The sequence below is a fragment of the Gopherus flavomarginatus genome, chromosome 12 (genome assembly GCF_025201925.1).
Source record: "Gopherus flavomarginatus isolate rGopFla2 chromosome 12, rGopFla2.mat.asm, whole genome shotgun sequence".
NCBI classification, from domain to species: domain Eukaryota; kingdom Metazoa; phylum Chordata; order Testudines; family Testudinidae; genus Gopherus; species Gopherus flavomarginatus.
In genome coordinates, this window is record NC_066628.1 from 1,037,844 (window position 1) to 1,065,836 (window position 27,993).

At 50.7% G+C, this 27,993-nt stretch overlaps 1 protein-coding gene across 1 annotated transcript in view; it reads left to right on the forward strand.

Moving 5' to 3' along the window:
* The window catches only part of LOC127032749 (class I histocompatibility antigen, F10 alpha chain-like), a 111,093-nt gene extending 85,448 nt beyond the window's left edge, over window positions 1-25,645 (forward strand). Inside the window, exon 8 of the transcript XR_007768897.1 lies at window positions 25,484-25,645. The gene's annotated coding sequence lies outside the window, so the exon portion shown is untranslated. The remainder of the gene's footprint in view (window positions 1-25,483) is intronic.
* Window positions 25,646-27,993: the final 2,348 nt, after the last annotated feature.

The window sequence follows — 27,993 nt, forward strand, 5'->3', positions numbered from 1 at the left end:
AAAATCAAAGAGGAGAGTGTCCTTCTCACAGACCCAGAGGACTCCGGGAGCTGGGGCTTTCAGAACAGACTCCAAACCGTGCGAGACTAGAGGTTTGCTCAGAGATCTGCCCCAGTTCAACCAGCAGTGAATGCCGGGCAGGGCTCTGGCCTGGGCCAGGCAGAGCTCAGATTAGATGGGCCTGTCTGGCCTCAGGAGCTAGGACCTTGTGAGAATTGACGGCTGGTCTCCCACGTGCAGGAGGTTGTGGGGGTGGGGACTGACCCCCGAGGTGCTGGAGTCTGTCCCCCCAGCACCAGCTAGCAGAGCCTCCCTGGGGTGCTGCCAAGTGAATGGCTCTTCGCCTGCAGCTCTGGGGAGAAACCTCCCAGACCCGGTTCTGTTGAGATACTGCGATGCAAGATCCCTCCCTGCATTCTGATTGGCCGGCTGGGCTTGTGATTGGCAACACTTGGGAAAGGGAAAGTGACAAGGTGGGGCTGCTGTCACGGAGTCCCCGGGCGATGCTCTGGAACTGCTCCCCACCAAGCCAGGCAGGACTCTGGGGAGCCTCCTCTCCCTTGGAGCAGACTGTCTGCAGGGCAAGAAGCTCCCACGGCTTCACCTCCTGGGTCTCTCCTTGGAGCATTCAGCATCCTCTGCCCCTCCGTGCGCTTCCCACAGCGAGTCCACCCCAGCGGGGTCCTGGGGAAGCCACCAGGTCCTGCACCCCCACTTCGCAGTCAGACGTGACTCTCAGCCAGCCGGGACACAGCTGGGAAGGTTTATTTGATGACAGGAACACAGGCCAAAACTGGTCTTGCCAGTACAGACAACAGGACCCCCTTTAATTAGGTCCAGGGAAGCCACAGCCCTGTTGGGAAGCCCAAGGCCCGTCATGGCGCCCCTCTCCATTTCCCAGCCAGCTCCATACTGAAACTCCCCCCAGCCTCTTCCCCCAGCCTTTGTGTCCTCTGTTCAGCGTCCAGGGCAGAGGTGTCACCTGGCCTCCAATCCCCCTCGTGGGTTCTCAGGTACATGCTCACGTATCCTCCCTTCCCCAAGACAGCCAGTCCCAACTCCCGTGCAACCTTCCCAGGCCAACACTCCTCACTCAGCCTTCCCAGAACACAGCCAGAACATTCCCACTTTGTCACATCTCCCCCCTTCGAGACCGAACTGAGTGGGGTCTCTTCAGCCAGTGACCTGGGGAAGTTCGAACCCACCAACGTTCCCATGGATGCCCCAGCATCCGCCCCCTCGTGGGGAAAGTGTTACCCCAGGCCCTTCCCGTTTCCTGCCCCTCTTTAGGTCGGGGGGGGGGCTCGGTGGCACTCGTAGTTCGCAGGTGGGAAAGCTGATGCGGCCCATGTCCTTTCCCCACCCCAATACCCCTGGGGTTCAAGCTGGGCTGGGGTCTTCTCCACGCGTTCCAGTCTGGGGGGCTGTGATTCGGGCTCTCTTGGTTCAGAGCCCCCCTTTTGACCTTGGCTCCCCTCTGGAAGGGTTCCTTAATGATGGGCAAGGGTCCTACAGCCATTTTCCCCTTGTCCCGGGCCTTCCCCACCCTCTGGCAGGGGTCACAGGATCGGCAGTACTGCTGGACATGGGTAAAGACCCCAGGCCAGTAAAAGTTCTGTAGCAGCCTCTGCCAGGAACGCCAGGTTCCGTGGTGCCCTAAGAGGGGGATGTCATGGGCCCGGCACAGCAGTTAGTAGCGATACTTTTGGGGAACCACCAGCTGCCTCCTGATCCCCCCTGACTCCATTTCCCCTGGGGGAGCCCATTCTCAGTACAGGAACCTCTTCTCCCACAGGAACCTTTTCCAGCAACCTCCCTCCATGCTCTGTACCACACTGAGGTCAGCCAGGTCCCTTATCTTCCGCAAGGAGGGATCTTTCTGCACCTCGTCCTGGAACTCAGCAGCTGGGGCAGGGATGGGGACCTGCTCTCTCTCGCTGGCTGGGTCTGAAGCTGCAGCCTGCTTGAGCCGTGTCCCTGAGCGTTCTCTCCCCACCGGGTTAGGGTCCTGCGCCTCAGGGCACAGTGTCCCTTGCAGGCTCGGGCTACGGGTCATGACCAGGGCACCCTGGGGGTTGCTTGGCCAGTTCTCCATGTCCCCCTCCCATGAACACCTCAGTGGGTAAATGGGGGTGCACCCTGACTTTATTGGGGCCCTCCTCTCCCCATGTCAAGTGTACCCTCACCACAGACACCTTGAAGGGGGGTCCCACCCACCCCCGTCAGGGTCAGATAGGTGTTGGGCATCACCTGATCTGGAGCTACCACCTCGGGCTGAGCCAGTGTCACCTCAGCGCCCGTGCCCCAGTATCCATTGACCTTCCTCCCATCCACCTCCAGGGGAACAAGGCACTCGCTCCGCCGGGACAGCCCTGCGCCCACCCTGTAAACGGAAAACCTGGTGTCTGGAGCATCCAGCTCTGCGGAGTTGTTGGCTTGGGGCCCTCCTCTCTCCTGAACAGTTGATAAGCTGCCAGCCCCCCTTTCCTGGGAAGCCTGCCCCTCATCCAGCTGGGCCACTATCCAGTTAACCCTCTGTGGGTCCAGTCTGCTCGGTCTATCCCTGAGCCTGGGGCACTGGGTCTGTACGTGGCCCCTCTGGCCACAGTGATAGCAGCCCATGTCCCATTGGTCCCCTCGAGCTGGTCGGTTGGCCCTAATGCCGAATGTCCCCCTTGGGAGGGGGTTCTCCCTATTCCCCCTTTGGGAGGTCCCAGGATGACTCTCTTTCTGCATCATGGCGGGCCTGTTCCTTTGGGACTCCTCCCTGCCACCCCCCGTCCGGCTCTTCACAAACTCTTCGGCCAGCCGCCCTGCATGTCGCGGGTTCTCTGGCTTTTGGTCCCTCAACCACAGCCTCAGGTCGGATGGGCACCGCTCATACGGTTGCTCCAGTACCAGCAGTTTAAGCAGGTCCCCCTTCGTCTGGGCCCCATCTACCCACGTGCTGGCGTATCCCTCCATGCAGATGGCTAGTTGCAGATATGAGACCTCAGGGGTTTTATCCTGACCCCGGAACCTCTCCCGGTACATCTCAGGAGTCAGCCCAAACTTGCGCAGCAGGGCCTGCTTGAATAGTTCGTAGTTCCCTTTCTCCTCTTCTCCCAGCCGGTGGTACAATGCCACGGCCTTGGGGTCCAGTAAGGGGGTGAGAACCCGGAGCCTGTCTGCCGGAGCTACCTGGTGCAGCTCGCCGGCCGTCTCCAAGGCATCCAGGAAGTCATCCATGTCCTCCCCCTCCTTACGCTGGGCCAGGATGCACTTCTCAAAGCTCCGCGCGGTCCTGGGCCCCCCTTCACTCATTGCAGCCGGGGGCCTGCTGCTCCTCAGCCGGGCCAGCTTCAGTTCATGCTCTGTCTGTCTCTCTTTCTCCTCCAGTTCCCACTGCCTTTGTCTCTCTTCATGTTCCCTCTGTTTCTCATGATCCTCCAGCTCTCTCAGTTTTAGCTTTTTCTCCCATTCCAGCTGCTTCCACTCCACAGATGTCGAGTGTCGCCGGGACGATCCCCTGCTGGCCAGCGAACTTTGCTGCGAGGATCGCTTGCTGGCCGGGGGGTCACGGTGCCCTCGGTATACACTGGGCTCCTCCCCGCCTTTCCCCTAGGCACAGGAAGGGGGGGTCTCGGGAAGCCCTCAGCGGCCGGCTGACCACTCCCAGCGGGGACAGACACTGGTGCCTGCGCTGCATCTGCCCAGCTGCTTCCCTCAGAGACAGGGCTCCGTTCACTCATGCGGTCTCCCTGCTCCAGCTGGGCAATCAGCTGGTCCTTGGTGCGTCTCCCCGGACGCAGCCCCCTCTGCTTGCACAGCTCCAGCAGGTCACACTTGCGCCGCTTGGCATACATCTTCCTGCTGGCCACTCACAGGCCGGGGTGCTCACCGCTCCCCACGGTTTCCAGGGGGACCTCTAGTGCACCAGCCCTTCTTGAGGTCTCCACCTCTCAGGGGTTAATCGCCCCCTGAAGCCATCTCTCTCTGAATCTTCAGCCCACCTGGTCCCTGTCAATCCCCCTGCATTTTACTGCTCTCCAGTCACTTACTGCAAGAAGCGCCATTCACGGGGTGCAGTACATCCCACCGCTGCCACCAGTTGTCACGGAGTCCCTGGGCGATGCTCTGGAACTGCTCCCCACAAAGCCAGTCAGGACTTTGGGGAGCCTCCTCTCCCTCGGAGGAGACTGTCTCCAGGGCAAGAAGCTCACACGGCTTCACCTCCTGGGTCTCTCCTAGGAGCATTCAGCATATGCCCTTCCGTGCGCTTCCCACAGCGAGTCTGCCCAGGCCGGGTCCTGGGGAAGCCACAGGGTCCTGCACCCCCACTGTGCAGTCAGACATGACTCTCAGCCAGCCAGTAAAGCAGAAGGTTTATTTAGATGATAGGAACATGGTCCCAAACAGGTCTTGCAGGTACAGACAACAAGACCCCCCTTAGTTAGGTCCATCTGGGGCCCCAGGGAGGCCACAGCCCCATTGGGAGGCCCGAGCCCCGTCAGGGCACCCCTCCATTTCCCAGCCAGCTTCAAAGCTGAAAACTCCCCCCAGCCTCTCACTCAGCCTCCCCCTGACTCCTCCCCCAGCCTTTGTCCAGTTTCCGGGGCAGAGGTGTTACCTGGCCTCCAATCCCCCTCCTGGGTTCTCAGGTTACATGCTCAGGTATCCTCCCTTCCCCAAGACAGCCAGTCCCAGCACAACTCCCCTGCAACCTTCCCAGGTCAATACTCCCCACTCAGCATTCACAGAACATAGCAAGAACATTCCCCGTACCTCACAGCTACAGATTCCCAGGGGCTGGAGCTGGGGGGTTTGTTCCTCTCCAAACTGGGGGAAAACCCTGACCCAGCACAGGAGCCATGGCCCTGGGGCTGTGCTGGGGGACACTGGGGGCAGCAGTGGCAGATGGTGAGTAGAGCTGGGGTGAAGGGAGGGGGAGACAGACCAGGGATAGTCAGCTGGAAACATTGGGGGGCGGAGAAATGACCTGCCAGTGAGAACTTTCTGCAGAGCCTGCTGCCAAGGCCTCTGCTCCTTAACCCTCCAGCCCCTCGGCTCCGTTCTCCTCCATGGGCCAGAGCCCCCCGCAGCCCCCCCATCCTTCTTTGGGGGCCTGCCAGAAATCCCCAACACCCAGCCCAAGACTCCCCCCACCTGACCCACAGGGGTAAGTTGGAATAGAGGGGGACCAGCCCAGCGACCCTCGCGGGCAGTGGTGTCATGGTAGATACAGCAGTGGGTCACCTAACCTCAGAGAAACTCCATGTCACCAATGAGATGCAGGTGAACTCCGGTTACCTCTGGCAGGGCTGTTCAGTAACCCTTCTCGGGGGAGAAATAGGGGGCACCAGGCTCAGCTAAGGTGGAAACATAAGTTGGGGTTACACCTGGGGGACTGGAGGGCAGGAAAAAAGTAACAAAGAGGGAAAAGTCTGAGTAGTGAAAGTCAAAGGTGTTTAATGCTGTGGTTTATTTCATGGGCTGCACAGCAGAGTGCGGTGGAGGTGCAGGAAACAGCAGCTGCTGAGTTTAGTTCCTTAAGTCTAGATGATCCAGGACTGTGGACCCACTTGAGCAGTATCCTGAGGGACTTCCTTGTACTGCCTGGGCCACAGCAAGTGAAAAACTTCATGTTCCCCAAAGACAATGAAAATAGAAGTTTCCATCCAACACATGACTGGCGTGAAATCCCCAATGGTGACAAAGTGGAGAGGCCATGGCTTATGTACTCAAAAACCCAGAATGCTGCATACTGTTTTTGTTGCAAACTCTTCCAGTCTAATATTCCAGCCACTTTGGGTTCTACAGGAACAAAGGATTGGAAAAATCTGGCTAGAAATCTGGCATGCCATGAGAAGGAAGCAAATCGCCAGAGAGCATTCCATAGGTGGAAAGATCTTGAGATGAGACTAAGGTTAAAGGCCACCACAGATGATCAGCATCAAGAGAAGATTGCATCAGAGTCTCTTTACTGGCAAAATGTTCTGAAAAGGCTCGTTGCCATTGTGAGAATGCTTGCTACCCAAAACCTAGCACTGCGTGGCACTTTCGATTGGCTGTATGTGCCAAACAATGGAAACTTCCTTAAAATTGTGGAGCTGATGGCTGAGTTTGATGCTGTACTCCAGGAGCATCTAAGAAGAGTCACCACCCAAGAAATCTACACGCACCACTACCTTGGAAAAACAATTCAAAATGAGATCATACAGTTACTGGCAACAAAAGTCAAACAGAAGATTATGGCAGATCTGAAGTCAGCAAGATATTACTCTGTTATTCCGGATTGCACACTTGACATCAGCCATACGGAACAAATAACTTCAATGGTGCATTTTGTAACAGCAACAGAACCTAGTGAAAATGTCCCTGCAATGGTGACTGTCAAAAAGCATTTTCTAGAATGTATTGACATTGATGATACTACAGGAGCTGGTGTGACAAATGTGCCCCTTAAAAAGCTGGAAGATATGGGAATTGCGATAGCTGACATGAGAGGTCAGGGCTACGATAATGGTGCCAACATGAGAGGAAAGAACAGAGGAGTGCAGACACGGATCCGAGAGTTAAACCCTCTGGCTTTTTTTGTCCCATGCAGTTCTCATTGACTGAATGTGATGGTCAGTGATGCAGCATCAGCTTCTAGTGAGGCTGCTGAATTTTTTAATGCAATTCAAAGCATCTATGTATTTTTCTCTGCATCAGCTCATCGACGGCAAATTTTGAAGCAACATCTGGGAACATCTCTGATACTGAAACCACTGAGTGCCACGCGATGGGAAAGTCGAGTGGAGGTGATAAAGCCTATCAAACACCAAACGGGGAAGATAGATGATGCCCTAGTTGCCATTATGGAGGATAATGCTATGACAGGAACTGTTCATGAGAGAACAGTGACAGAGGGAAATGGAGTCACCAGAAACATACGTAACTTAAAATTTCTGTGTGGCTTAGTGTTGTGGCATGACATACTGTTTGAAATAAATGGTGTAAGCAAGAGACTCCAAGGTGTTGACCTTGATATATTTGGACCAATGGAACAACTGGACAAAGCAAAGTCATATCTACAGTCCTACCGGTCAGATGAGGGATTTCAAAACGTTCTGAAGTGTGCACAGAAGTTGGCAGAAGAACTTCACACTGAAGCTATTTCCCCACCCATTCAGGAATACAAGAGTCACCGAAGAAGAAGACATTTTGATGACAAGGCACAGGATAATCCCATAAGAGACCCTAAACAACAATTCAAAGTTGAATTCTTTAATCAGGTGCTAGATTGTGCAAGTTGAAGAATGTTTCATGCAGCTCAAGGAACACAGCAGTATATTTGAGATGTTGTATGATATTCCAAAACTCCTCACTATACCTGAAGAAGACCTGCACCAGCAATGCAGGGCACTAGAGACAGTGTTGACACAAGATGACATGCACGATATTGATGCGAGTGATTTAGGTGAAGTTAATAAAAACACATCTACTCTCCACAATGACACAGGAGAGGCTAGTCGGCCTTGCAACCATCTCAAAAGAGCATGAGCTGGCCCAGACTGTGGACCTTCAGGAGGAAGCAGTTCAAATCTTTGCAACCAAGAAGGCACGGAAAGCACCACTTTGATTATTCAAACAGATAAAAATGCCAGTATTTACTATGCAGACAAGAAAAGTTACATTTGCTGTTCAGACATTTGAAAGTTAAGTTAGAAAGTTAGAGTGTGTCTGGTAACACCCATTGTTTCATGTTCTCTGTGAATATATATATATATCTTTCTACTATATTTTCCACTGCCTGCATCTGATGAAGTGGGCTGTAGCCCACGAAAGCTTATGCTCAAGTAAATGTGTTAGTCTCTAAGGTGCCACAGGGACTCTGTTCTTTTTGCGGATACAGACTAGCACAGCTGCTACTCTGAAACCTGAAAGTTAAGTGTTACTTAAAATTTTTGGACAAGGCATTTTAAGTTATTAGTTCTCCTTTATTGGGGTAGGTGGCAGAGCAGTACCATGAGAGGAGTAGAACAGGAAGAAGGCAGAATTGAGACCTTTCAAAGTTTTGGCCCAAGCGAGGGGGCATGGGGGTATCATTTGAGCTCCCACTTCCAGTGCCAAAATGTTGTGGGCTGGCCCTGCCAGGGGGAGATTCCCACTTGTCGTTAGAGCAGTTTCCTGCTGGGGGCGTTGGGCCTCAGGCTCTCATATTGCAGCGTTTGCATCTCTGCTTCTGCAACCGGGACTTTGCCTCAACTTCTCCCCAAAGGGCCAACTCGCTCCAGTGTCTCGGCTCTACAGGGGCCGCGCTGCCTGCATCACGGACGGGTAGTTCCCCTGGTCCAGCAGCAGGAACCGGCACAGAGTCCGATGAGCAGGCAAAGATGGGGGCGGGGGAGCCCCACAGCAGGGAATTATGGGCAACACCATCCCCATCTGAGAGGCAAATGGGCCTGCTTGGAAAAATTGAATCCAAAATTGTGATTTTGAGAGGAAAAGACTCTGTGCTCTGGTCGAGCTCAGGTCCGAGCTTTGCCCTGAATGTTGTGTGTCAAACCCCCTCCCCCCACCAAACCCCCCAAATTCTGCACAGAGCTGAGCTGCTGAGTGTCAGAATCTCAGCGCGTGTGTAATACGTGAGTGTGTCTCTGTGGGGCAGGAACAGCAGAAGACCGAGGACCTGTCCCTCTCTGGCCCTGGCTCCGGGAATGCAGAACTGGGTTTTTTTCCTTTTCAGTTCTAACTTCTTGCTGGCTTTGCATTTTTTTAAATCATTTAATATAAGGCCAGGACTTCTACAGGCTGGGTCAAATATTGTCTGGGGCTGACCCAGTACGTCCAGTGTCTTAGATACCTACAGACCTGCGGACTATATTTTTCCATCCAAGGGCTTTCTGAGCCCAAAATTATGGGAATGAGAAAGTCCTTTATTTGCTTAAAGGGGTCCTGTAGTCAGGCGGTGGGATACCCCACAGCCCCGCTGAGGGACAAACCTCCCCTACCACCACCATGGGCGGAGCCGCTGGGTCCTCAGAGCTCACGGCGCAGACCCGGAAGTATAAAAGCTGACCGGCAGAGTTCAGTCGAGGCCCAGCCGCCGCAGGGGCCAGACGTCTGCGACCGCTGCCAGCCGGAGCTCACACCCGTCCAGCCGAGCCTGCCCCACGCTCGGGGGGGACTGGCCGGGACCACCCCGCTCCAGCTACGCCGAGGACTGGCTGAGCCTGCCCCGCTCCAGCTACCCCGAGAAAGAGCCGAGCCTGCCTCTCGCTAGCTACCCCGAGGAGCCACTGAGCCCCCCCTCACACACTCACCCAGAGGAGCCGACCACCGGTGACGCTACGCCGACTCAGATCCCCGACGAGGCGGAGTGTGGAAGCAGCCCGGGGGCAGCCGACCCCCGTCTGGCTGCAGCACTGGCAGAGCCAATGTCAGTGTGTTGCGGCCAGGATCCCCACTGACAGCAGTGACTCCCCGCCGCTGCTAGGGCCCCGGGCTGGGACGCAGTGGAGTGGGAGGGCCTGCGTCCCCCCCGCCACCCCACTCTGGGGTGTCAGTCTCCCCCTTCCCCTGGCCTGAGGAGGCTGGAGCCTCTGAGTACTGCTCAGCCCTGCCTGAGGGCCTGGCGTTCGGACTCCGTGCTCGCTGTTCCACTCTGACCTAGGGCCTGAGCCGGACTCAGACTGTAGCAAGGCGGTGGGATACCCCACAGCCCCGCGGAGGGACAAACCGCGGCCGCGCCGCTCTACAGGTCCCCACTGGGTGATGTCAGTGACCTCCGAAAGACTCATAGACTCATAGACTCATAGGTCAGAAGGGACCAATCTGATCATCTAGTCTGACCTCCTGCACAAGGCAGGCCACAGAACCCCACCCAACCAATTTTATAACAACCCCTATCCCAGGACCGAGTTATTGAAATCCTCAAAAATGGTTTGAAGACCTCAAGCTGCAGAGACACCACCAGCAAGCGACTCGTGCCCCACGCTGCAGGGGAAGGCGAAAAACCTCCAGGGCACCTGCCAATCCGCCCTGGAGGAAAATTCCTTCCCGACCCCAAATATGGCGATCAGCTAAACCCTGAGCATGTGGGCAAGAGTCACCAGCCAGCACCCAAGAAGGAATTCTCTGCAGCAACTCAGTACCCATCGCATCCAACATCTCCCCGCCGACCATTGAGCAGACCTGTCTGGTGGTAATTCAAGATCAATTGCCCAAATTAACGATCCTATCATAACATCCCCTCCATATACTTATCAAGCTTTGTCTTAAAGCCAGGAAAGTCTTTTGCCCCTACTACTTCCCTCGGAAGGCTATTCCAGAGCTTCACTCCCCTAATGGTCAGAAACCTTCGTCTAATTTCAAGTCTAAACTTCCTAATATCCAGTTTATACCCATTCGTCCTCGTGGCTACATTAGTACTAAACTTAAATAATTCCTCTCCCTCCCTAACGTTAACCCCCTTGATATATTTATATAGGGCGAGCATATCCCCCCTCAGCCTTCTTTTGGCCAGGCTAAACAAGCCAAGCTCTTTGAGTCTCCTTTCATAAGGCAGTTTTTCCATTCCTCGGATCATCCTCGTAGCCCGTCTCTGAACCTGTTCCAGTTTGAATTCATCCTTCTTGAACATGGGACACCAGAACTGCACACACTATTCCAGATGGGGTCTCACCAACGCCGTATACAACGGTACTAACACATCCTTATCCTTGCAGGAAATACCCCGCCTGATGCATCCCAAAATCGCATTTGCTTTTTTAACAGCCGTATCACATTGGCGACTCATAGTCATCCTGCTATCAACCAGTACCCCAAGGTCCTTCTCCTCCTCCGTCGCTTCCAACTGATGCGCCCCCAACGTATATCCAAAATTCTTATTATTAATTCCTAAATGCATGACCTTGCACTTTTCACTATTGTATTTCATCCTATTTCTATTACTCCAGTTTACAAGGTGGTTCAGATCTTCCTGAATAGTATCCCTGTCCTTCTCCGTGTTAGCAATACCCCCCAGCTTCGTGTCATCCGCAAACTTTATTAGCACATTCCCGCTCTTTGTGCCAAGGTCAGTAATAAAAAGGTTAAATAAGATCGGTCCCAAAACCGATCCTTGAGGGACTCCACTGGTGACCTCCTTCCAGTCCGACAGTTCACCTTTCAATACGACCCTCTGGAGTCTCCCCTTTAACCAGTTCCTTATCCACCTTACAACTTTCATATTCACTCCCAGCTTTTCCAATTTAACTAACAGCTCCCCGTGCGGAACCGTGTCGAACGCCTTACTGAAATCTAGGTAAATTATATCTACCGCATTTCCTTTATCTAAGTAATCCGTCACCTTCTCAAAGAAGGAGATCAGATTGGTTTGGCACGATCTACCTTTAGTAAATCCGTGTTGCAATTCGTCACAATTACCATTGACCTCTATGTCCTTAACTACTTTCTCCCTTAAAATTTTTTCCAAGACCTTACATACTACAGACGTCAAGCTAACAGGCCTATAATTACCCGGATCACTCTTATTCCCTTTCTTAAAAATAGGAACTACATTAGCAATCCTCCAGTCATACGGCACAACCCCCGAGTTTATCGATTGCTTAAAAATTCTCGCTAATGGGCTCGCAATTTCACGCGCCAGTTCCTTTAATATCCTCGGGTGGAGATTGTCCGGGCCCTCCGACTTTGTCCCATCGAGCTGTTCAAGTACGGCCTCTACCTCAGTTGCAGTAATATCCACTTCCATATCCACATTCCCGTTTATCATCCCTCCATCATCGCAAGGTTCCTCACTAGTCTTATTAAAAACCGAGGCAAAGTACTTGTTTAGATGTTGGGCCATGCCTAGGTTATCCTTAACCTCCATTCCATCCTCAGTGTATAGCGGCCCCACTTCTTCTTTCTTTGTTTTCTTCTTATTTATGTGGCTGTAGAACCTTTTACTATTGGTTTTGATTCCCTTTGCAAGTTCCAGTTCAATGTGGCTTTTAGCCTTCCTCACTTTATTCCTACATGTTCTGACCTCAGCAAGGTAGCTTTCTTTACTGATCCTGCCTTCCTTCCACTCCCTGTAAGCTTTCTGCTTTTGTCTAATCCCCTCTCTGAGTTGCTTGCTCATCCAGTTTGGCCTACAGCTCCTGCCCATGGTTCTTTTCCCCTTTCTCGGGATGCAGGCTTCCGACAGTCTCCGCAGCTGTGACTTAAAGTAATTCCAGGCCTCCTCCACATTTAAATCCAGTAAAGAGAGTGAGAGTGCCTGTTCTGACTGGCCACAGGAGCATGAGGTTTGGCGTTGACTTGTTAGGCCAGCCTGGCCTGCACTGGATGCTGGCCTCTGGCCGTGCCATGTCGGCATGCCTAACATAAGAACGGCCGTACCAGGTCAGACCAAAGGTCCATCTAGCCCAGGGTCCTGTCTACCCACAGTGGCCAATGCCAGGTGCCCCAGAGAGAGTGAAGCTAACAGGCAATGATCAAGTGATCGCTCTCCTGCCATCCATCTTCACCCTCTGATGAACAGAGGCTAGGGACACCATTCCTTACCCATCCTGGCTAATAGCCATTCATGGACTTAACCTCCATGAATTTATCCAGTTCCCTTTTAAAGGCTGTTATAGTCCCAGCTTTCACAACCTCCTCAGGTAAGGAGTTCCACAGGTTGACTGTGCACTGCATGAAGAAGAACTTCCTTTTATTTATTTTAAACCTGCTGCCCACTAATTTCATGTGGTGACTCCTAGTTCTTATATTATGGGAACAAGTAAATAACTTTTCCTCATCCACTTTCTCCACATCACTCATGATTTTATAGACCTCTATCATATCCCCCCTTAGTCTCCTCTTTTCCAAGCTGAAGAGGCCTAGCCTCTTTAATCTCTCCTCATATGGGACCCTCTCCAAACCCCTAATCATTTTAGTTGCCCTTTTCTGAGCCTTTTCTAGTGTTAGAATATGTTTTTCGAGGTGATTCGAGATGTGGGCGTACCATGGATTTATAAAAGGGCAGTAATATATTCTCAGTCTTATTCTCTATCCCCTTTTTAATGATTTCTAACATCCTGTTTGCTTTGTTGACCGCCTCTGCACACTGCATGGACATCTTCAGAGAACTATCCACGATGACTCCAAGATCTTTTTCCTGATTAGTTGTAGCTAAATTAGCCCCCATCATATTGTATGTATAGTTGGGGTTATTTTTTCCAATGTGCATTACTGTACCTTTATCCACATTAAATTTCATTTGCCATTTTGTTGCCCAATCACTTAGTTTTGTGAGATCTTTTTCAAGTTCTTCACAGTCTGCTTTGGTCTTAACTATCTTGAGCAGTTTTGTAACATCTGCAAACTTTGCCACCTCACTGTTTACCCCTTTCTCCAGATCATTTATGAATAAGTTGAATAGGATTGGTCCTAAGACTGACCCTTAGGAAACACCACTAGTTACCCCTCTCCATTCTGAGAATTTACCATTAATTCCTACCCTTTGTTCTCTGTCTTTTAACCAGCTCTCAATCCATGAAAGGCCCTTCCCTTTTATCCCATGACAGCTTAATTTACATAACAGCCTTTGGTGAGGGACCTTGTCAAAGGCTTTCTGGAAATCACTAGATCCCCCTTGTCCACCTGTTTGTTGACCCCTTCAAAGAACTCTAATAGATTAGTAAGACACGATTTCCCTTTACAGAAACCATGTTGACTATTGTCCAACAGTTTATGTTTTTTCTATGTGTCTGACAATTTTATTCTTAACTTATTGTTTTGACCAATTTGCCAGGTACCGACGTTAGACTTACCAGTCTGTAATTGCCAAGATCACCTCTAGAGCCCTTTTTAAATATTGGCATTACATTAGCTAACTTCTAGTCATTGGGTACAGAAGCCGATTTAAAGGACCAGTTACAAATCTTAGTTAATAGTTCTGCAACTTCACATTTGAGTTCTTTCAGAACTCTTGGGTGAATGCCATCTGGTCCTGGTGACTTGTTAATGTTGAGTTTATCAATTAATTCCAAAACTTCCTCTAGTGACACTTCAGTCTGTGACAGTTCCTCAGATTTGTCACCTACAAAAGCCAGCTCAGGTTTGGGAATCTCCCTAACATCCTCAGCCATGAAGACTGAAGCAAAGAATCCATTTAGTTTCTCTGCAATGACTTTATCGTCTTTAAGCGCTCCTTTTGTATCTCAATCATCAAGGGGTCCCACTGGTTGTTTAGCAGGCTTCCTGCTTCTGATGTACTTAAAAAACATTTTGTTATTACCTTTGGAGTTTTTGGCTAGCCGTTCTTCAAACTCCTCTTTGGCTTTTCTTATTACACTCTTGTACTTAAGTTGGCAGTGTTTATGCTCCTTTCTATTTGCCTCACTAGGATTTGAATTCCACTTTTTAAAGGAAGTCTTTTTATCTCTCACTGCTTCTTTTACATGGCTGGCCATGCTCGCTCTTTTTTGGTTCTTTTACTGTGTTTCTTTATTTGGAGTATACATTGAAGTTGGGCCTCTATTATGGTGTCTTTAAAAAGCGCCCATGCAGCTTGCAGGGATTTCACGTTAGTCACTGTACCTTTTAACTTCTGTTTAACTAGCCCCCTCATTTTTGCATAGTTCCCCCTTTTGAAATTAAATGCCACAGTGTTGGGCTGTTGAGATGTTCTTTCCACCACAGGGATGTTGAATGCTATTGTATTATGGTCACTATTTCCAAGCGGTCCTGCTATAGTTACCTCTTGGACCAGCTCCTGCGCTCCACTCAGGATTAAATCTAGAGTTGCCTCTCCCCTTGTGGGTTCCCGTACCAGCTGCTCCATGAAGCAGTCATTTAAAGTATCGAGAAATTTATCTCTGCATTTCGTCCTGAAGTGAAATGTTCCCAGTCAATATGGGGATAATTGAAATCCCCCACTATTATTGGGCTCTTAATTTTGATAGCCTAATTTCCCTTAGCATTTCATCATCACTATTACTGTCCTGGTCAGGTGGTCGATAATAGATCCCTAATGTTATATTTTTATTAGAGCATGAAATTTCTATCCATAGAGACTCTATGGAACATGTGGATTCGCTTAAGATTTTTACTTCATTTGAATCTACATTTTCTTTCACATATAGTGCCACTCCCTCCTCGCACAACCTGTTCTGTCCTTCCGATATATTTTGTAGCCCAGAATGATTGTGTCCCATTGATTGCTCTCAGTCCACCAGTTTTCTGTGATGCCTATTATATCAATATCCTCCTTTATCACAAGGCACTCTAGTTCACCCATCTTATTATTTAGGCTTCTAGCATTTGTGTACAAGCACTTTAAAAACTTGTCCCTGTTTATTTGTCTTCCCTTTTCTGATGTGTCAGATTCTTTTTTATGTGACTGTTTATCATCTGATCTGACCCTTTCATTATCCTCTTCCATCCTCTGCTCCTGACTATAACCTGGAGATTCTCCATCATCAGACTCTCCCCTAAGAGAAGTCTGTGTCCGATCTACATACTCTTCTGCAGCAGTCGGCTTTCCCCCATCTCCTAGTTTAAAAACTGCTCTACAACCTTTTTAATGTTTAGTGCCAGCAGTCTGGTTCCACTTTGGTTTAGGTGGAGCCCATCTCTCCTGTATAGGCTCCCCTCATCCCAAAAGTTTCTCAAATTCCTAATGAATCTAAACTCCTCCTCTGTACACTATCGTCTCATCCACGCATTGAGACTCTGAAGCTCTGCCTGCCTACCTGGCCCTGCACGTGGAACTGGGAGCATTTCTGAGAACGCAACCATAGAGGTCCTGGATTTCAGTCTCTTCCCTAACAGCCTAAATTTGGCTTCCAGGAAATCTCTCCTACCCTTCCCTATATACTTGGTACCTACATGTACCACGACCACCGGCTCCTCCCCAGCACTACACATAAGTCTGTCTACACAACGTGCTGTCAAGGCTGATGCCTCACTCTGGCACATCGAGTGCAGAAGGGGGGGCCTGCAAGGACTCTAAAAATTAATACCGGCCACTCCAGGCTTGTATTAAACTCCCACAGTTACAGCTTCTCTCTGACCTTGGATGGGTTGATGCTGCCACCACCCAAGTGCAAAACCCCTTTGAGAGCCCAGGAAGGCGCAGTTGGGAATTCCTTCCTGTGGGTACCCTCAAGCCCCTTCATCCCCCCTCCGGGGAAGAGCTGAGAAAGAAAAACAAAGGAAATCAGCTGTTACCACCAGCTAATTAAACGTGTGCACAAACCTCTTAGGACACAAAAATCCAATCCTGTTCTTCAAAAAGGTAAATTTTATTAAAAACATAAAGAAAGAAAATACATCTGGAAATTCAGGCTATTGCTAGATTTAAAAAAAAAAACACTTAGAAGGATTAAGCATCAAGAATAATGTTCTTGAGGTCCAGCTTAAAAGTTACAAGCAAAACAAAAGCTTTTGAGGTTAGCACAGAGAAGTCCACAAGCCATAAAGAAATAAAAAGGATAAACCTAATCACGTCTTCCTAGACATTTTCTGATCTACTTACATATGTGGGATTTCCAATGAACAGTTTCTAGGTATGATAGCAATGAAGATTTCATACCTGGCCCTGTGACGTTATGAGTGTAATATAATATCTCATTGACAGGTGACAGGGCCAGAAAAAGTTAATTCCCTCACAGATTGACCTGACCCATGGCCGAACTTTAGAGACGGGTTAGGAAGATCTGTAAATGAACAGAGCTGTGAAATGCAAGTCTGCATTGTTAGAGTTAGAAGGGGAGGTGTTTGCTCAGGTCTTGTGAGTAAGCAAACAAGTCTTGTCTATTGCTATAGTTTTGATTCAAAGATCAAAAAAGGAATATTAACATTTAGGAAGATACTTGAGGGAAATAGTGTTATTGTCTCTGTGTCTCTTTGAAGGATGTGGTAACCTGGATCTGAACTGTTTAATGGATAAATCACCCTGTGCTAATTGCCAGGATGTTTGGGAGAAGGAGAGTTCAGCCTATTGTTTTCTCAGGCCAAGAGGCTGCTGGAAATGCATAAGAACCCTGGGACCCGATCCTGCTTCATCTCAGATCTGCTTTGGGTTTCAAGAGGGGGAAACCTTAAGCCACAAGGATTGAGATCCCCAGTCACTGACTGGAGCCACCCTGAATATGGACATTTGGACTGTAACCTCTGGACTATTTCTAAAAGGACTTTTGGCAACTACAAACTCATCTCTGCTGTGTCAGAACCTCAAGAATTGAATTCAAGTCTGTCTGTATATTAATTTTTTAACCAACTCTCTCTCTCTTTTCTTTTTAAATAAATTTTAGTTTAGTTAATAAGAGTTGACTATAGCGTGTATTTTGGGCAAGATCTAAGTTATAATTGGACCGGGGTGTGTGGCTGATCCTTTGGGATTGGAAGAACCTTTTCTTTTATATTGTTGGGTCTAAACTTTTGGTGAACTTTGGGGAGCCAAAACACACCCAGACTGACTGTCTCTGCATAATCCTTCCTGAACCCTTTTGAACAAAGCACTGACCTGCAAACTACTCATGACACCCCCTTTCCCTAGTAGCCATTAGCCTTTATCTCTATGCATTTACTTGTTAACTTGCTTTTCCTGTAAAATCTTGATTAATTATGCATGACCATTATCTTTTGTTAATCACTTTGTTTACTTCTGTGTATAAATATTGATGCTCACCCCTAATAAAGGGGCCACACTTAATCTAAAGCTTTTTAGAGCTAAGGATAGTGTGAGCCCGTTGATCAACGCATTGGTGTCTGGTCTCTGACAGAATTGTGTGCCCCATACCAACTCCGCACGAACTCGGGTGCTGGAGAGGTGAGTGAGGACTTGCTTTATTACCTAACAATTTGGGGGCTCGTCCGGGATTCCTTCTGGTGCGGTACCTCTGTCCAGTGGTCAGACCACTCATATATGAATTGGCAAGGCGCCACAGGAGATTTCTCCCAGCCAATTCAATATTGAGGGGTCGTGTACTGGACAGCAGGGTAAACGCCAGTTGGAGGGCTCCTGTCAGACACCATGGGTCAAGGGACTAGCGTGCCTCTTGAGAGTCCGTTGGGGATTGTAAATAAGTTATGGAACGAAGGGAAACTCCCAGTACAGACAGGAATGTCTAGGAAGAAGTTGTACACACTATGTGTAAGGAATTGGACTGGGTATACCGCGGTATTGGCCGACCCGGAGATGAGGTGGCCTTCGTATGGCTCTTTCGAACAGGCTGCCTTAAGAGGAGTAAAGAGCCAGATCGAAAAAGACCATCCGGGACAGTTATGTTACTGGTTTTGTTGGGACACAGCAGCAGAGCTGTGGAAATCTTTAAAAATTATGGCAGTCAGGTACTCTCCCGAGAGTGAACCCCCTCCAGGTTATTTCGATGAAGGGTGTAGACCAGGGCGTGTTTTGACTCGTCAGCTGGTCCCCTCTGCACCTGCCCCTATTCCTCCGCAGGGGGACTCTCTCCATGTAGCAGAGGGGAATCTGCAGAATCCCAAATTGGAATTTCTGCAGAAGGATGAGGAGGAAATGGAGGGGCAAACCTCGGGAGGAGTAGTTACTAGGCTAATGTCCAAACAGATACAGCAGGGTGCATGCCCCCCCCCTGAGGATAGCCCAGAGGATGTCCCCGTCAAATCTCTTGCGAGTAATAAAAGTATAGTTAGAGAGATGCCTTTACAAGTGCACCACCAGCTCAGCCCATTCCCCAGGCCTGGATCAACTACGGGAAACAGCAGCAGCCGCAGCAAACTCAGCCTCCTCAATGACAGTACCCCGGGGGCGAAGACAAACAATGTGATGGTCTTATTTCCTTAATGTCTTTAGCCGGCTCCTTTCTCACTTTCTCCCCTCCCAGCAAAGAGCCTCGTTTAACCCTTTCAGTCCAGGGACTGCCTGTCTCTTTCCTCATTGATACTGGGGCTACTTTCTCTCTTTTAAATCATGCCCCCTCTCCCTGGCTATCCTCTGAGGTTAAAACTGCGACTGGGGTGGAGGGCAACCCACAGTCTCTGGGACTCACTTTGCCTTTGAATGTTATTTATGCTGATAAATGTTTTCCTCACCGTTTTCTTTTTTCCCCAGCTTGTCCGATCCCTTTGATGGGCCGGGATTTACTCTGTAAGCTTGAGGCTACTTTAACCTGCACTCCTGAAGGGGTAGGATTATTGATGACAGTGTTAGGAGATTCGGCCCCTACTCAGGGTAATTGGGAAACACCCCCCTCTCTCTCCCCTGACCTCACTGACTTGCCTTCAACCCTCTGGGGAATTTCTGACACTGATGTTGGCCTGCTCCTTTCGGCAGAGCCCGTAAGGATTCAGGTGAAGCCTTCCTTAACCCCCCCCGTCAGTCCCTCAATACCCCCTGTCGCTGGAAGCCCGGGAGGGCATCCGCCCCATTATCGAGGGATTCATTGCACAAAAGCTAGTCCGCCCTCAGCGCACTCCCTGTAACACCCCTATACTGCCTGTCAAAAAGCCTCCTAAAAAGGACGGAGACCCTGTTCGTTGGCGCTTTGTACAGGATCTACGAGTTGTTAATCAGTATGTGGTCCCTCTTCATGCAGTAGTTCCTGACCCAGCTACTATCATCAGCCAAATCCCCTGGGATGCTGAGTGGTTCACTGTTATTGACTTAAAATCAGCTTTTTTCAGCATTCCTGTGCACCCAGACTCTCAGTATCTCTTTGGTTTCACCTGGGAGGGACAAAGTTATGTCTGGCAACGACTTCCTCAAGGCTACAGAGACAGCCCCACGATTTTCAGCCAGTGCCTCCGCCACGACTTGGAAGGTTTCACCAGTCCGCAGGGATCCACATTGGTCCTATACGTAGATGACATCCTATTAGGTAATCGCGAAAAAGCTGCCCTCCGCATCGATGGTAAGGCACTTTTATTATACCTACACACCAGAGGCCACAAGGTAGACCCTAAAAAGATTCAGTGGGTCTCACAAAAGGTCCGATATCTGGGCTTCCTGTTAACCCCAGAGGGAAGACAGATGAACCCAGCCCGCATAAAGACTATTCAAAACTGCCCTCTACCGAACACCAAGAAACAACTTCGAGGTTTCTTAAAATTAATTGGCTTCTGTCGCCCCTGGTTGCCGTCCTGCGGGGAGTTAAGCAAACCGCTCCACCGACTCACTGCTAACCTTGCTCCTGACCCTTTGCAGTGGTCCCCGGACACTATTCAAGCCTTTCAGTTACTCAAGGACAGTGTGGCCTCCTCCATGTCTCTCCGCCCCCCCAATTACAGCAAACCCTTTCACCTTTTTGTCCACGAGAGGGGCGGAATTGCTAGTGGTGTCCTTACCCAGCTGAGCGGGCCCCACCATTTCCCGCTTGCTTTTTACTCTCAGCAAATCGACCCTGTCGCTCAGGGAACCCCATCCTGCACCCGAACTCTGGCAGCAGCTGCCCTGCTGATCACAAAGGCAAAGAGCCTAACCCTGGGTCATTTTACCACGGTTTGGACCTCTCATGCCTTGTCAGCCCTTCTGCGTAGGGGCACAACCCAAGTCTTTTCGGCCCATCGTCAGCAACAGCTAGAGGCCGAACTCTTAGAAGACACTAACCTAATTTTTGAAAGGTGTGGACCCCTTAATCCAGCTACCTTGCTTCCTGACCTGCCAGTCCTCCAGGATCAGCACGACTGTGTGGAAGTAGTTTACAGCATCTTACAGATAAGAGACAACCTGTTTGACGTGCCACTGGACAACCCCGATTGCATCCTCTTCTCGGACGGAAGCTCCTTCTATGTTGATGGCAAGCGTTTCACTGGTTATGCTGTCACCTCTGAATGGGACATTCAAGAGGCCGCCTCACTGCCAGGCAACTGGGGAGCCCAAGCCGCTGAACTCTATGCCCTGGCCCGAGCTTGCCAGTTGGCCGCTGGTAAGACCGTTACCATTTTTACTGATAGCAAATATGCTTTTGGAGTTGTGCATTGTCATATCCACCTCTGGAAGTTTCGAGGTTTCCAGACAGCTGCCGGTAAACCCATTCAGCACCTCCCCCTCATCCACAAGCTTTTGGACACCCTCCAAAAACCCTCTGTCCTGGCTGTAGTTCACTGCCGGGCCCATACTAAAGATAGTAGCCCCGTTACCCGTGGGAATGCCCTGGCTGACGCCTCCGCTAAGAAGGCTGCCACCTTACCTTTAGCCATGCCCACATTGGCTATTGCAGCCTCCTCCTTTACTCCACCGCACCCCGTACCAGTACCCGCTGCTGAACTACAATCGTGGGAGAGCCTCGGGGCCACTCTGGTCAAAGGGACCTGGCTTATGCCAGATGGCCGAGCCTGCCTCCCTCGCTCCACATACCCCGTGGCAGTTCGCTGGCACCATGATAAAGGGGGTCACTACGGCACGCACGCCCTCGTGAACACCATCGCTCGCTTTTGGTATGCTCCAGGCATTCAACCCTATTGCCTATCAATAGTGAAAGCATGCAGCACATGTCAGCGTAATGGACCTGCTCCACCTCTTAACAAAATTAAGGGTGGAAAACCTCCGCCTGCTGCTCCATTTCAACATCTTCAAATTGACTTTGCAGATATGCCAAAGGCTTTTGGGAAAAAGCACCTCCTTGTTTTGGTTTGCCCTCTGACTTCCTGGGTCGAAGCTTTTCCTACTGCTAATTGTACTGCTGCCACAGTGGCGAAAATTCTCCTTAGAGATATTGTACCCCGTTTTGGCATCCCTCTTGTGCTCGACTCAGATCGCGGACCTCACTTTACTGGTCATGTCCTTGGCCGTTTAGAACATTTCACACTCCTTTCATACACCCTACCACCCCCAGTCTAGCGGGAAAGTTGAGCGTATGAATAGGGAACTTATGTTTACATTGGCTAAATACTGTCAGGAAACAGGATTAAAGTGGCCTCAGGTACTTCCCTTGGTCCTGTTTCACCTTCGTACTCGCCCAACCCGCGCATTGGGATTATCCCCCTTTGAACTGCTCTATGAACACCCCCCCTTTTCAAAGGCGGGGCGCTACCACGTGCTGATGTTTCACTATTGGGAGGGGATCATTTAACCGCGTGTCAGTTTGTCTCCCTACAGGCTCGCCTCCGTACCCTTTGGAAAGCCTCGCAGTTTTCCCAGACCGTGCCGCTGGAGGAACAGATCCACCCGTTCCAACCAGGGGACTTCGTCTGGGCCAAAAAGTTCGTTCGTGACGACACCCTCCAGCCAAGGTTTACTGGACCCCACCAGGTTCTTTTAACAACCCAGACTGCAGTGTTCCTGGAAGGACGCAAATCTTGGATCCACCACTCCCACGTCAAGCCAGCCGTAGTGGACCACAGTGACGGACCAGCAGCTCTTGTCACCACTGAGGACACTGCCTTCGACCAGTGGACCAGCTTACCTCTCTCAGACATTAGACTTAAATTGACTCGAAAAAAATGAGAGGACCCTTTATTCTGACAACTGTATGTTTTTTTTTTGTGCTTTTTTAGTTTATTTTCTGCTTATGAAGAATGCTGTGTTTTTGTAAATGACACCTACTCTAACACTTTTCAACGTACCAAACACCTAAGGGAAATGGCTAAAACTACTCCTCTGGCCAGCCACCTTATGATTGGTGGGGAGCCTTATGAAATTGGCTGCCCGGATTTGGGTGGGTTAAAAAAAAAAAACTCTTGGTGGGTGTTGTTGGGGCCATAGTAGTCCTTATAATACTGTGTTGCTGTATTCAGTGTGTCCCCTCCCTCATAAACTCATGTAAGTCAGTTTATTCTTTTCCCACTTCAGCTAAAAGCCTTACTCTCTTCAAATTGGCCCAGGCTAAAATTGCCAAGCGGCCCTTGAGATCTTAAAATAGGGTGTAGCTTTTTGATTAATAGTTATCTCAAAGCTACAAATGGAGGAATGTTGGGTCTAAACTTTTGGTGAACTTTGGGGAGCCAAAACACACCCAGACTGACTGTCTCTGCATAATCCTTCCTGAACCCTTTTGAACAAAGCACTGACCTGCAAACTACTCATGACACCCCCTTTCCCTAGTAGCCATTAGCCTTTATCTCTATGCATTTACTTGTTAACTTGCTTTTCCTGTAAAATCTTGATTAATTATGCATGACCATTATCTTTTGTTAATCACTTTGTTTACTTCTGTGTATAAATATTGATGCTCACCCCTAATAAAGGGGCCACACTTAATCTAAAGCTTTTTAGAGCTAAGGATAGTGTGAGCCCGTTGATCAACGCATTGGTGTCTGGTCTCTGACAGAATTGTGTGCCCCATACCAACTCCGCACGAACTCGGGTGCTGGAGAGGTGAGTGAGGACTTGCTTTATTACCTAACAATTTGATAAGATTTTCAGAATTTATCATCATATGTTTGAGGTGTGTCTGGACGGAGGCCTGAGGCTGGGCACTTCTAAGCAACCAGTGAGATATTATAGAAGCTGTTTTGTGCTGGCTTGGGAAATCTCAGCATTGGAATATCTACCAGTGTTGGGGGTTTGTTTGTCCCATTCTGTTTGCAGTTCACCCTGATTGAGTGACCTCGGCTGGCTCCTACAGGCAACATCGTCACAGGCCCCAGTCATAGAAGCATAGTTGCTCCCTATCTGCCTCTCCCCAAGAACAACCACAGACAGACAATGGGGAAGTTTTTTCCCAATTTTAAAAAGTTCTAGACTTCCCATTGGCTTTTTTGCCCAGGTGCCCACTCCCTTCCTCTCTGCATTTTTAACCCTTCACAGGTAAAGCAAGTAGAGAACAGCTACTAAGAGGGACTTTATAGCTAACTGGCTGGCTTGGTGTCCATAAAAGGAAGCTATCCCCCCCCCGCCACATTGTATTTATCACACGTGCTCTGTGCTTCATTCACCCCCTGCTGGCCACCGAGGGGTAATATCCAGCAGCGTGGGGCGTCGAAGATCTGACACCTACAAGCGAGTCACCGCTAGCTGGCCTGCAAAGCCATCGACCTTCACACGCATGAGCTGACAAGGCCCCCGGCTAATCGCAGTCCAGCCGGCTGAATGGACCCCCGAAAGTCGTGCTGAAACACCCAGCAAAAGCGTCCGCCTCTCTGGGTGTTTTCTAATTCTCATTAGTGGGTGCAGACGCCTCTGGTTTAGTGTTCTGGCCTCTAGGTGTGTGAGAGACCCACAGAATCTATATGAGCACAGCGCCTATAGAATAGCTGCCCAGATCCAGTAGCGCAGCTGGGAGGGGAAGTAGGGGGAGCGGCCGCTCCCCCTGAGCACATTCCCCAGAAGTGTCACCTTTTTAACTCACTCACAAAAAAATGCGCCACCCGCTGTGGCGCAGTCTTCGCCAGCGAGCCCTTCACTCGCTCCACAGGGCTTCGGCAGCGAGTCCTTCAGTGCTGCCGAAGACACTGGGAGCTAGTGAAGGACCCGCCGCCGAAGACCCGGAGCATCACCCCGTCAGTAAAAACGCCACAGAACACAGCGCTGAGGAGGAGGGGGCTGGAAGGAGTGTTACTTTCCCTTTAAGAGAGCCCCACCTCCCCACCCACGTCCAGTCCCCGAAGCAATAGGAGCGGCCCGCAGGGGAAGGCAGGAGAATGTGAACCCCTCACATCACTGCCAGCCGCCCCTTATTAGATTCATAGACTTAAGGTCAGAAGGGACCATTATGATCATCTAGTCTGACCTCCTGCACAATGCAGACCACAGAATCTCACCCACTCATTCCTGGAACAAACCCCTGACCTACGGCTGAGCTACTAAAGTCCTCAAATCGTGGTTTTCCTTAGGGCAGAGCCTCACGCATGCACAAAGTCCACCGTCCGGCCAGGGGCAGGGGCTCCAAGCGGTTTGCCTTGGCAGTGGCTGTGGAGCCAAGGCAGGGGGAAGCCCAGGGACCTGCCCGCCCTGTGGGGACCGATCCAGCCAGCCCTGTGCACAGCCTGCAGGGAGCAGCAGCGGGAGGGCCCAGGAGTCTGGCCCAGGAGTGCCCCTGGTGGGGTGTGAGTACCAGGAGGGAGGGTCCAGCCGGGGGTGCATGTGCTGCTGGTGCAGGGGGATGATGCGGAGCGAGTGAAGGTCCCACTGCCGAGGTGCCGCCGAAGACTCGGGTGAGTACGAGCGCCGCAGCAGGTGGCACCTTTTTTTCTGATCGCTCCCCCTGTTCCCTCCACCTGGCTATGCCACTGCTCAGATCCCGACACCAGCCCTAGGCCAAATAGCCTCAGTACTGGAAAGATCACACATGCAGGTACTTCAGGGTTAGCACCTGTACATTTAGCCCTGCGAAGTCCTGTTGTTTTCACTACGTTCGTCATCAGAGCGTTCAGCGTAACCGGGTGTATCGGAATGTGACTCTGTGTGAGGGGGGGAAGAGATCGGCTGTTATTGAATCAGCCATAATCCAGGCAGGCGCCTTAATGGCACCGACAGCTCTGCTGCTGATGTTCACATCGCCAGGGAGCAATTGGACCCTCCCTCCGTCAGCTCTTGGGCTGGAACTGAAACTTCCGGCTTGGCCTCGGGAATGCGCGGTGCCTGCGGGGCTGCTAGTGACCCAGATCCGCCGCCTTCCCAGAGTGTTACGTAGCCCTTAGCGGGGGCTGTTAATGTACGTGGGGTGGTTTAGTGAACCTGCCTGAGCACAGTAAGTAACTGGATGATTTCACGTTCTTCCATTTGTACATATTTTGTTTGATGCTTTTGCTCGGCTATTGAGCTAATAAAACACAGACCATGGAACATGGGCGGCTCGGCTGTTTGTTCCCCAGACATCAGGGCTCCGGAGGAGACTCTGAGCCCCACCGAGGGCTGATCCCTAGAACTGCCCCAGCATCCCCCAGTGACGGGCACCAGACTTGGCAGCTGCCGCCTGTCGAGGGAAAGTTGACCTGTGCATTGATCATTTATTTCCCTCAGCAACGTGGATCCAGAGTGTTGGGGGCCCAGGGACGGGTGGTGGATACCAGCCGGTCAAGCCAAAGGCCAACCAGTCCCCCCTGAATCAGTCTGTGCTCCTCACACCTCCACCCCCTCAGTTAGTCACTGGCCTGTGCCCTGAGCTAGGGGATTTATATCTGTTATATCTTTGAATCCCAGTGTACAGCTAGTTGTTCTGAGTATGCCTGTGGCCTTCCAGTGGTTAGGCTACTAGCCTGGGAGACCTGGCATTGCCACACAGTTCCTGGGTGACCCAAGTCTCTCTGGGCCTCAGTTTCCCCATCAGGATAATAGCCTGACCTGTTGCCAAGGAAGCATGAGGATAAAAGGATTGTGAGATGCTCAGACGTTGCAGTATTGGATAGAAATGTCCCAACTTGTTAGGTATCCTTCTTAGTTCATCTTTTATATCATGTGGCAGGGAGTTCCACAGGATAATCCATTATATAGAATCATAGAATATCAGGGCTGGAAGGGACCTCAGGAGGTATCTAGTCCAACCCCCTGCTCGAAGCAGCACCAACCCCAACTAAATCATCCCAGCCAGGGCTTTGTCAAGCCTGACCTTAAAAACCTCTAAGGAAGGAGATTCCATCACCTCCCTAGGGAACCCATTTCAGTGCTTCATCACCCTCCCAGTGAAATAGTGTTTCCTAATATCCAACGTAGACCTCCCCCACTACAACTTGAGACCATTACTCCTTGTTCTGTCATCAAGTACCACTGAGAACAGTCTAGATCCATCCTCTTTGGAATCTCCTTTCAGATAGTTGAAAGCAGCTATCAAATCCCCCCTCATTCTTCTCTTCTGCAGACTAAACAATCCAAGTTCCCTCAGCCTCTCCTCATAAGTCATGTGCTGCAGCCCCCTAATCATTTTTGTTGCCCTCCGCTGGACTCTCCAATTTATCCTTTTTCTAGTGTGGGGCTCAAAACTGGACACAGTACTCCAGATGAGGCCTCACCAATTTTGAATAGAGGGGAATGATCACGTCCCTTGATCTGCTGGCAATGCCCCTACTTATACAGCCCAAAATGCTGTTAGCCTTCTTGGCAACAAGGGCACATTGTTGACTCATATCCAGCTTCTTATCCACTGTAACCCGCAGGTCCTTTTCTGCAGAACTGCTGCCTAGCTATTCAGTCCCTAGTCTGTAGCAGTGCATGGGATTCTTCCATCCTAAGTGCAGGGCTCTGCACTGTCCTTGTTGAACCTCATCAGATTTCTTTTGGCCCAGTCCTCTAATTTGTCTAGGTCCCTCTGTATCCTGTCCCTCCCTCTAGCGTATCTACCACTCCTCCCAGCTTAGTGTCATCTGCAAACTTGCTGAGGGTGCAGTCTACCCCATCCTCCAGATCATTAATGAAGCTATTGAACAAAACCGGCCCCAGGACCGACCCTTGGGGCACTCCACTTGTTTAAAAAAATCCTACAATAGACTTTAATGGCAAAGTAGATTTGTTTCAGAACTATCGGCACCATATTTAATGGCTACAGTGTTCTCTAGACAGGGCTGGTCCAGGCACCAGCATTCCAAGCAGGTGCTTGGGGCGGCAATCTGCAAGGGGCGGGCCGTGAGTCCCTGTGTTTTTGCCCCCAAGCAGCACACTGAATTGCCGCCGCGGACAGTGGGGGCAGTCTGTGTGCCGTTAGGGCGGCTTGTGTTTCGGCGGCAGCAGCAATTCAGCGGCAGCTTCTATGTTCACCTGTCCTGTTCAGCCGGCTAAAGACAGATGCTGCTGCCGAATTGCCGCCACCACGGAAACACGCGAGCCGCCCTGACGGCACACGGACAGTTCCCGCCGTCCACGGCGGCAATTTGGCTCGCTGCTTAGGGCGGCAAAAACAGTAGAGCTGGCCCTGTCTCTAGATAGGAAGGCATGGTGCAAGGGCAGGTGCTTAGGTACCAGGCTAGATGCACCCATTGGTCTGATCTGGATCCTGGGCTGGATGGGCCCAGGGGGGTGTGTCCAGTGTTGCTAACAAAGCCACCCCCAGCCTGGGCACAAGGGGCCTCCTCTGCCTGGGGTTACAGCAGCCACTCACCTCATCACAGATGGTGATCAGGCCTCCAGCCAATCAGTGACCTCCACTCTTCCAGCTGCCACAGCTGCTGCCCCTGATTGGAAGATTCCCCGTGACCGAGTGG